At 35.5% G+C, this 11,787-nt stretch overlaps 1 pseudogene; it reads left to right on the forward strand.

Annotated features, from left to right (window-relative positions):
* The first annotated feature begins 1,053 nt into the window (after positions 1–1,053).
* Positions 1,054–11,532, forward strand: LOC101142208 (26S proteasome non-ATPase regulatory subunit 14-like; annotated as a pseudogene).
* The last annotated feature ends 255 nt before the right edge of the window (positions 11,533–11,787 follow it).

Below are 11,787 nucleotides of genomic sequence, written 5' to 3' on the forward strand. Positions count from 1 at the left end.
TGAATCTAGAAACTTTAGAATAAAATCTGAATACTTTAAACAATTATTTTTACATTATTGATTGACCGATACCATTTGTCCAACAATGGACTTTACAATAAAATTTCAAGTAAGACCTAAACATATCAATGCAAATAAAAATAAAATGGTATTAAAATAAAGAGGGTAAAGACAATAAATATACATATTCACATACATACACGTGGGTTTATGAGATCAAAAAAGAAACCCAGTGGGTTATACTGGTCTATAGTAAAGTATAGATTGGTTTGATCAGGAACCTGCAAATGAAATCCCCCACAAGCTTTTCTACTTCAACCTCATTTTGAAATAATTGGCACCAGACATCTATGTTATGGACATACTTACAATTCCTTAATTTAATTTTTTTTTGCCTGTTTGCTCATATAGGTCCTGCTTCTATATCTTTCGGCTTGTCCTGAAACTTCACATCACCTAGTTATAAATAGCCAAAATTCCTCTATGATTTTCTATTTCACCTAGGGTAATAAATGTAGACATGTGTAAACAAGGTATGAGACATATGGAATTAAGAGCAGAAAAAAAGGACCATCTTTTCAGTAAATGGTGTTGGAACCATTAGGTATAATATAAAACAAATAAAAATTGATTCCTATCCCATATCATTCCCCAAATCAATTTTAGGTAGACTGTAGGTCTAAATTTAAAAAGCAAAACAATAAAATTCTTTTAAACAAGACCACAAAAAGCATGAATCATAGGAAAAAGCAGACAGCCTTCAATGAATGAATGGATGAAGATAGTCAATTTTGAATGGATTGACTATCCTGAAGGGCAAAACATGATAAGACTTAAATGTTAATTAATTTAGTTATGTGTTTCTAGTACCAGATATAAAGCTGAGACTGTGACTTTTGTGTTAGATGTTGTTGCTGTGGTTACATCTCCAATAAGCTTTCCTGAAAGGGCAAAGGGAAGAAACTTACTGAATGCCTGAGTGGGCAATTATACAAGAGAGTTGTATATTGGAAGTGAGGCCATAAGCAGGGGGAGGCAGCCAAATCACTAAACATGGGGAAAAAGGACCCAAATCTTACTTACTACCTATGTTCTGCTCTGCTGCATTCTACTCTGCTGCCCCTCCAACTGGTTAAACCCAACCAGAAGTTAAACAGCACGGGAGCTTTTGCTGTATTCCATAGAAATCAGTTTCTCAAGACAAAGAGCAGCATGATCAAAGATAGAGAGTGGATCTAGAACAATATAGGAGTGCAAAGTGACAAGAATAGCCAATATATTCACGAAGAAGATTGAGAAGGAAGAATTTGTTCTATCAAATATGAATATTTCTCATAAGGCTACACTAAGACAAAATGGCATTGGCACAAGTTAGACAACTAGGCCAATGAAACAGAATAAAGAGACTAGAAACAGACCTATACCTAAGTAGACACATAACGATGTAGATGCCTTTGCAGAACAGTAAAAATAGCAATCAAAGGAGAGACAGAGAGAGAAAAGAAAGGAAAAGAGAAAAGATACTGAGGCAACCAGATTTGTACGGGCGAAATATGAAACTTAGACTGACCTCAGACATTCCCCAAATTTAATTTGAGGTGGATTGTAGAACTACCTATAAAAGGCAAAACAATAACAATTTCTAAAATAGGATACAAAAAGTATGGATCATAACTTATGAGAATCTAGATATTACTTTTACATCAAATTTAAGAAATCCTGTCTATTCAAAAAGACCGTGATGTGAAGTTCAATACATACGTCAGAAAGACTATAAAGACAAAGTTTATATACAAAATGTATAAAGCATGTCTATACATCAAGAAAAAGATATAATGAAATACGGTCAATATACTTAAAAAGGTACTTTACAAAAGTGGATATTGAAGTTTACAAGTAATGTATGAAAAAAGTACTGAATTAGGAGCAAGGACAATTCATCCATATGAACAGAAGGGAATATAGATTTTATAGTTCCAGATTCATATTGGTGTCTATATGTAGGGAAGAGGTATCATGGTTACCTTCTTATTGCTTCTGTTTTCTCACTGAAATAAGGAATAAGGTCAATGACTAATAGTGAAGATACTGAGAGGAGGTTCTGGGGGACTGAAAAGAAAGCAATAATTAAATAATCATCTGAAAGGCTGGAAACTATAGGAGATCAGGACAATGGAGTCAGAATGAAGAGACCACTTGGTGGTAGTTAGCGTGAGCTTAAGATAAAATCATTTAGAATCACCATGAGTTTTTCTTCAGATCCATGCAGACGATCATGTGGAACACTAAGATTTGAACTAGATTTAACCAGAATTGAAATTCTGTGACTGGAAGAAGACTAGACAGGAGCTAACATTGTAGGAAAGAGACTGTGATAGCTGACCATAAGATTTAAACTATTAAGAAGGGAAGTGGGGGAGATGAAGTGGGGCTAGGTTGTGAAGAACAGTGAAACCACCAAGAATCTGCACAGTGTTAGTTGGAGAAAGTCCCAGCCATCCAGGAGTTAGAATCTTAATGAACCTCGATATTTAAATAAATGTGGAGTACTGACTGGCAGAGTCTCCTGTCAATTCAAAACTGAGTGTTTTTTTGTTTGTTTGTTTTGTTTTGTTTTGTTTTTTAGAAGAAAAGGGGGTAGAGTGATTTAGATTCAGTGTAAATATTAAGAAGGGCACCTGCTCTTTCACTAGGCCAGTGGTAGAAGAAGTTAGAGAGAGAGAACGGCGAAGTTTTGCGAGGGCTAAAGGAGATGTGGTGTCTTCAAGAGAAGGAAGTATGAAGGAGAGCAAGAAGATGAAGGAATATTTAAAGAAGTGAATGAAGAAATACAAATGCACTGTTTCTACTCTCTGGAAAGAATTCTATCACAAAAGGCTAAGTGAGAGTGACTTAGGGAAGTTAACAGTGAGATGACAGGTGGTGGTCAGATTCAGGATAGATTTTTAAGGCAAAGCCAAAAGGATTTTCTCGCACATTGAAAGTGGCCTATGAATAAAACAGAATAATCACAGATGACTCTGTATACTTGAGCCAGAGATCTGAATTATTATTGTCTTTAATTGAGATAGGGCAGGCTGGGGGAAGGAGAGTATATCGAGAGAAATAGCAGTTGAAATTTAAGTATATTAATTTTTAGTTTCCTATTAAACAAAGGGCTGGTGAGATGAAAAATAGATGGACGAGGTCAAAAAAAGCAGTTGATAGGATCAGCATATACCCAGAGTGTATTTTTACCTTACTTTTAATGTGAAATATACTTACCAAAAAGTACATAAAATGTATATGTAAATTTAAACAGATATCCATAAAGCAAACACCAATTTACATCTAGATAAAGAAACAGAACATTGCCAGAACCCTGGAATCTCCTCACCCAATATGCCTTTCTCTAATCATAAACCTCTCCCTCAAATCCAACCGAGGAAATTACAATCCTGAAATAAAATGTGGTACTAAGTTTTTTGTTTGCTTCATGTTTGTATCTGTAAATGCATTCCTAACCAATACAAGTTCGTTTTGCTTGCTTTTGAGATGTACTTAAATGGAATCACTATGCGTAGGCAATTTCAACTTGCTCCTTTTGCTCAACATTAGTTTGTGAACCTTATCCATGCCGTTGTGTATTGCTTTAGTTCATTATTTTCCTCTATGTGCTATTTCACAATTTATTATATATATTCATTGTGGATAGACATTTGGCAGATGATATATATGACTTTTTGTGTTGATTTTACAAGCAATGTTTCCAAAAGCATTATTTTATGAGTATTTTGCTGACCATATATTTAGTTATCATGAGGCTTAAAATTTGGAATTACTGAGTCACAATGTTGCGGGACTTTTCCTTAGTTCAGCTAAAGACAGGGTCCTTGTCACAGGGCCAACAAAATGTAAGCTTGCAGACGATTTGAAGGGTGATCTAGGGCAGGGTTTTATTGGGTGAAAAAGAAGAAAAGGGGAAACAGAGACTCTTAGCGATGCAAGAAAGTGTGCTTCCTGCGCATGGGCTTCCGGCCTCACAGATTGAATTCCAGATTCCACCCAGGAAGAGAAGGGGCCAGGTTCCTCCAGGCTGAGAACAGAGTGAACTTCTGTGGCTCCACCCCAGTGTGCACTCCTGTCAATGCACAGGTCATTTGGAGGCTCTGCCAGGGAGCCCTTCCCACCTGACTGTCTCAATAAGTCAAGAGATTATCTTCAAGATCACTAAGCAATCAAATTTCATTCTCTGTTTTTTTTTTTTTTTACTAGCTTGCACTCCCAATAGTGTACGAGAATTTCCTTTGCTATGAAAATTTAATTATTGCAAATTTGGTGTATCTTATTGTGGTTTTATTTTACTTCCTTTGGGGCAGATATTCTTTGAAGCTAATGAAGTTTGAGTTTCCATGCTCAATGGAAATGCTTCATGTTGATGACCATCACTGTTATGTATGGATTAGGTGATTGCTAGCAGTCTATGTGTAAGAAATGACTTTCAGGAATATTTTGTACTGATTTACTCCATACCACATCATGTAGACGCTGGGTCATCATGAGGACACTGGGTCAAAGGTTTTACCACGTGCATGTACTAAACAGCCGACAGTAGGAGTTACATGTGTTTTAAAGTGTATAAAGAATAATTTCAGAAAAATAAGTTAACTGAAGATTAAAAAGAGAAATAATAGAATGTTGAATATAAACAAAAAATAAAATAATGAATATGGGTGTTTAAATCAATATGTATATATTTTTCTGATATCAAAAAGCACATTGTAACACCAATTTTTGTACAGATTATACCAAAAGTCATGATTCATTAAGAGATAGCTTTGAGACCATCTTGAATTTAACCAGTACATTCAAATAAATAAAAGAGTTGAATTCTCAGTAGAAGTAATAAATAAGTCTTTTGGTTACTTGATTAAATAATTAATAAAAATATTGAATCACATAAACATTGAGAAAAAATAACTACCTTGCTAATTTGACTTGGAATATTGACATTAGAAAATATTTTATAGTGCGCTACCCTGAGGGCATCAATTAGCAACTGGTAGAAGAAAATGTTCCTCAGCAAGTGCGTTTAAGATCTCGTTAAGCCTTATAGCTGATGTATCAAACAAACTTAATAGAGATCTCTCAATTGGGACATAATATTATCAATAACAATTATGAAACTGAAAGAAACGGTTTCAAATTATCAACTAAAATGCTTATCAATAATGCCACAGAAAACATAGAATCATCTTTATAACCTACAGAAAAATATTTCAAAATCCATGTCATATGAAGAGTCTATCAAAAGCATGTAGCCAAAACATGTAGAAAAAAATAGTATACAATTTGTGTGTCAGGCAGTTGGTTCATACAAACACACACACACTGTATTGGTACAAGACTGGGTAATTTATAAAGGAAAGAGGTTTAATTGACTCACAGTTCCACATGGATGGGTAGGCCTCAGGAAACTGACAATCATGGCAGAAGGGAAAGGTACTTTTTACATGGTGGCAGGTGAGAGAGTGAGAAAGGGCATGGAAAATTGCCTTATAAAACCATCAGATCTCGAGAACTGACTCACTGTCATGAGAACAGCATGGGGGAAACCGCTCCCATGATCCAGTCACCCCCCACCAAGTCCCTCCTACAACACCTAGAGATTAAAATTCAGAATGAGATTTGAGTGGGGACAAAAATCTTAAGCATATCATGTATGTATTTTTTTCTGGTTTTGAATATAATTTATGACATTTATCATCTTTTTGAAATTGTGCCTAATTTCTTATGCAGAAGTTTATTTTTTACAGATTCTATAAAATAAAATTCAGTCTCCTAAAATTCTAACCATTTTCCTTTCTACATAATTCCTCATTTACTGTGTTTGGCCTCCTTTCAATACAGCCTTTGGCCATTTTTACCTCTTGCTTTCAAAATGTTGTACATGTCCTTTGCCCACTTTCTCTATTAAAATATCTGTCTTATTCTTAGTGATTTCTTTGTATTATTCATATAATGAATTCTAGTCTGTCATTATATCAATATGCATACATACATATATATTTATATACATACGTAGAATATTGTGAATTGACTACTTTTTACTCTAGGATGTTCTTTGATAAAATTAACTTTTTAGTTTTGATGTGGCTGAATTTATTATCACTTGTGATAACTTACTGCTTTTGTTTTTCTTTAAAGAAATTATTCCCTATGTAATAGTGATGAAGATATTCTCCTATATTTCCTTTTTATTTTATAGCTTTTTTGTCACCTTACCTCTACAGTGTGCCTGGACTTGAGTTTTGTGTATTGGTATGAACTTCAGATCCTATTTAACAGGCAAATAAGCATAGACAAATACCTATCAATATTAATAGAAAAGCTTCTCTGTCCTTTTCTTAGTAACTGCCAGTGCCATATATCTCATTAACAAAGTTCTCATTAATTATGTGGTTCCATGTAAGCTCCTTTCTTGTGCCATTAGTATTTTTTTAAATATCCGAACCAATGGCAAATCATCTCAAATACTATAGTTTTAACATAATTCTTGTAATCTAGGATGGCACATAACCTGTTTATTCTACATCTTCAAATGTGTCTGGGTTGTATCCCTTTGCACTTTGACATAAACCTGACTTGACAAGTTATTGTAATTACACTGAATCTATAAATAAATCTTAGGAGAGCTAACACTCACCATATTGAGTCCTGTAATCGATGAATTCGTAAGTCCTTTTTGTTTGTTTGTTTGTTTTTGTTTTGTTTGTTTGTTTTTAGAGATGGAGCCTCACTCTGTATCCCAGGCTGGAGTGCAGTGGCGCAATCTCGGCTCACGGCAAGCTCCACCTCCCTGATTCAAGCAATTCTCCTGTCTCAGCCTCCAGAGTAGTTGGGATTACAGGTGCATGCCACCACGCCCTGCTATTTTTTTTTTTTTTTGTATTTTTAATAGAGACATGGTTTCACCATGTTGGCCAGACTGGTCACGAACTCCTGACCTCGGGCAATCCGCCCACCTCAGCCTCCCAAAGTGCTGGGATTACAGGCATGAACCACCGTGCCTAGCCGAACTTGTAAATCTTTTTATTTATTATATTTTAGATAACCTATAATGCCTCAATAGGGTTTCATTCATTTTATTTTAATTACATTCATATTTTCAATACAAGGCAATGCATTGCATATCTTATATTAGAGTGAATTTAGGTACATGATATTTCAGATGCTATTGTAGATGACATCTTCTTTTAAAAATTTGTTTGATAAGCTCAATTAGAAATGAAAATGGAAACATTACAACTAACACCACAGAAATACAAAAGATCAGTCAAGACTACTATGAATACCTCTACACACACAAACTAGAAAATCTAAAGGAAATGGACAAATTTATTTTAGATGGAGTATTGCTCTGTCACCCAGGCTGGAGTGCAGTGGCGCGATCTCGGCTCACTGCAAGCTCTGCCTCCTGGGTTCAAGTGATTCTCCCGCCTCAGCCTCCCGAGTAGCTGGGACCACAGGCGCCCACCATCACGCCCAGCTAATTTTTTGTGTTTTTAGTAGCGACAGCGTTTCACCGTGTTAGCTAGGATGGTCTAGATCTCCTGACCTCGTGATCCGACTGCCTCGGCCTCCCAAAGTGCTGGGATTACAGGCGTGAGCCACCGCGCCCGGCCAGGAAATGGACAAAATTCATACAACCTTCCTTGCTTGAATCAGGAAGAAACAGAAATCCTAAACACACCAATAACAAGCATGAAGATTGAATAAGTAATTTTTTTTTAAAAAAACTGCCAACACAAAAAAGTCCAGGGCGAGGTAGATTTACAACCAAATTCTACCAGACATTGAAAGAATAATTGGTATCAATCCTACTGAAACTATTCTAAAGGATTGAGAAGGAGGGAATTCTCCCTAACTCATTCTATGAAGTCAGTATCATCCTGATACCAAAACCAAGAAAGGGCATAACAAAAAAGAAAACTTCGGGCAATACCCCTGATGAATGTTAAATTTTAATAATAGATTTAGCCTTTTCTTGAATATTTCTTTCTGTATGTTTAGTATATCTTCTATTTGGGATTGCATTCCTTCTTCTTTTTTCTTTTAATTGTTATTTGACCCAGCAATCCCATTACTGGGTATATACCCAAAGGATTATAAATCATGCTGCTATAAAGACGCATGTACACATATGTTTATTGTGGCACTATTTACAATAGCAAAGACTTGGAACCAACCCAAATGTCCAATAATGATAGACTGGATTAAGAAAATGTGGCACATATACACTGTGGAATACTATGCAGCCATAAAAAATGATGAGTTCATGTCCTTTGTAGGGCATTCCTTCTTCTTAAAGTGCTTTCTTGAAATTTTCTTTTAATAAAGTTATTCTGTTATCAAATTCTTTAGTTTTGTTGGCTAGAAATTGTCTTTAACTTGTTATTTCTCAAAAGACTGTTTTCCCTGGGTATAAAATTCTACACTGGAAGTCCTCGTAAGATAATAAAACTATTTTTCTATTATTTTCCAGCTTCTATTAATATTGCTATCCTATCATTACATGAAAGTGAACGTGTCTTTTTATCTCTGGCTCCTATTAAGATTTTCTTTGTCATTATTGTTCTGCTGTCTCCCCAGTTAGATGCGCCTCATTTTCATCAAGTATTTTCAGTATTGCTTCTGACCCACTCTCGGTCTCTTCCAATCATTTAATCACTTCTTCCTCCATGTTTTTTCTCCCATCTTTCTATTGTCTTTTCTGAATTCTGGAAGATTGTTTTGATTTATCATCACGGATTCTTTCTTAAGTGTTCTTTAGCTACTAGTCAACCCGTACATTATGTTTTTAATATTGGCTATTGCAATTTTTAGAGCACATATTTGATTCTTCTTTCAAATCTATTTGGTAACATTTTATAGTTTCTTGGTCCTTGCAGAAATATTCAAGCTAATTTCTTAAACTAAATTTACATCCTGTGGATTTTTTGTAATTTTTGTTGTTGCTTATTTGTTTTATTTCCTTTAGTTTTAGGCATTTGATCAGGTTTTAGCTATAGCACCTCAGGACAGCCGTGCAATTCTGAGCCACAATATTTATTCTTCCTGTTCTTTGTGATGTGGTAGTTGGAAATTTTAGATCTGGTTTATCGTCACCCTTACATTACAGTTCCTTTGTGCCTTTAGCCTAATGTGAGAAGGATTTTTTACTGACTAAAAGTGTTTAACTTGTGATTCCTGCTAGCTTTGTGGCCATCAAAAGCAAAATTTCCATATGTTCAGGGAAATTATTTTGAGTATGTAAAAAGGATATTAAATGATTATAGAAAAGTTATGTCTAGAGAAATTGTAAAATGTTGTTCGAAATTTCTGACTATGTAATGAGAATATTTACTGGTTATATAAAAGTTACCCTTTAAACATTTCTGTTAAATTTACAATTAACAGTGATTTTTTTTTGGTGGGGGAGGAGGGCTGGCTGTTGTGGTACACCTTTATCATAATGCTAATATGTAATTTTCTAATTAATGTTCTATATATTATACAAGTTTGTTTTTTTTATTTTCTGTTTGCTTAAATTACTTAGATTGCTAAACCTTTCCAAATAGTTTGGAGTTCCCCATTAATACTCCACCAATTAAATATACACTAATAATCCAAATAATACATTATTATGCTCATATAAGAAAGAATAAGTAAGACCTGAAAGTTTCCATTTGAAATTACCTTTGTGATATTAAGATGCAAATATAATAAATTCTATCATAGTATTACTTTTAAAGCAATTTCTAGTTGTAAGTCATGTCAGGTTATTTGTATAAAACCTTCTAGTAAAAAAACAATAAAAATTCTGAATAAAATATATTTTAAAATTTTTTACTTAAAATATTAAACCATTAAAGGTAATCTAAATAATCTGCCCAGAGTCCAATGAAAAGCTAGAATGTAGACAGAGTATTCTGAGTAGACATGTTGATTTGCTTATATGATGTTTATTGATATGATATATAAAAAATCAAGGCGACCCAGGCAACTCTTTTGAATGGAATTGGGCTGATTCATCTCTGGTTTGTGGAACATGAACTAGGTTAAGTCTCAGCCACTGCAGCTGCTGCCTCTGTCTTCGCTTCACCGCAGAGGCAAGACAAAGGTCCGGACTGCGGCGTTGCTCACCTGTTGGCCTTCTGGAGAGTCACATCACACAGGAAAATTACACCTGCCAGAATTAGCAAGAGCTTTCGTTAAGAAGAAATTTGTCGGCCGGGCGCGGTGGCTCACGCCTGTAATCCCAGCACTTTGGGAGGCCGAGGTGGGCGGATCACGAGGTCAGGAGATTGAGACCATCCTGGCTAAAACAGTGAAACCCCATCTCTACTAAAAATACAAAAAATTAGGTGGGCGTGATGGTGGGCGCCTGTGGTCCCAGCTACTCGGGAGGCTGAGGAAGGAGAATGGCGTGAACCCGGGAGGCGGAGGTTGCAATGAGCCGAGATCGCGCCACTGCACTCCAGCCTGGGAGACAGAGCAAGACTCCGTCTCAAAAAAAAAAAAAGAAAAGAAAAAAAAAAGAAATTTGTCAAACAAGAAATTTAAGCTCAATGCCTTAATAATTGTAGTTACTGATCAGAAGTATAGGCAGACTTCTTAGACTCGGAGAAGATATGCCTGGACTGGGTTGTGGCCACCTACAGATGCTCCTGCAGTGGAAACAGCAGAAAAAGTCTGTATTTCTTCCCTGGCACTGTTAAAAATGTTAAAGCACGGAGATGCTGGAGTTCCATGGAAGTTACGGGTCTGAAGCTTGGAGAATTTGTTGATTATTATACCATCAGAGTGACTGACGTGTTGGCTATGCCACAGGTGTCAGTGTGGAGGCATTTGATCTAATGTTCGAAGCTAAAACAGTGAATATATTGAATCAGATAGGAAAGCCTGAGATGGTTACTGGTTGGCATCACAGTCACTTGGCTTGGTTGCTGGGGTTTCTGGGGTGGATATCAGTACTCAGCCGAGTTTTGAAGGCTTGTCAGAGGGAGCTTTGACGGTGGTTGTGGATTCCATTCGGAGTGTAAAAGGGAAGGTTGTTAGTGATGCCTTCAGGTTAATCAATGCTAATATGATGGTCTTGGTACATGAACCAAGACTAACAACTTCAAATATGAGTCACTTAAACAAGCCATCTATCCAGGCATTAATTGATGGATGAAACATACATTATTACTCTATTACTGTTAACTATCAGAAAAATAAGCTGGAATAGAAGATGTTGCTAAATTTGCATCAGAAGAGTTGAATGGAAGGTTTGACACTTCGGGATTACAATGAACATTGTAAATACAATGATTTAGTATTAAAATAAATGCTGGAATTGGCCAAGAATTACAAAAAGGCTGTAGATGAAGAAGATGAGATGACACCTAAACAGCTGGCAATAGAGTGTTGGCTAGCAGAACACTAATGTCACTTGGAGGAACAAGTGGATTTAGTCATGACTTCAAATATTGTTTAGCAGCTATGTTGAATACTGTTGTGTTTAAGTGAAGCAACAAAAAATTTATTAGTGATGCTTTCAGTATACATTTCTCTGTTGTTCCTAATGCTCAAAGTTAAGGGATCTCTGAAGATGTAATTGGTTAAATGTAAGACATTTGGCATCATTTGTAGCACTGTAACCTTCAGTCTCACCTATGCAATTACTTTTGTTTCTTTAGTTAGGGTCTTTGCAGGTTCTAAAGTTATACAATAATTCATAAAAGTGAACATATTTTGTTAATATCCCATTTAATATTTGAAAAA

The sequence above is a fragment of the Gorilla gorilla genome, chromosome 11 (assembly GCF_029281585.2).
Source record: "Gorilla gorilla gorilla isolate KB3781 chromosome 11, NHGRI_mGorGor1-v2.1_pri, whole genome shotgun sequence".
Classification (NCBI taxonomy): domain Eukaryota; kingdom Metazoa; phylum Chordata; class Mammalia; order Primates; family Hominidae; genus Gorilla; species Gorilla gorilla.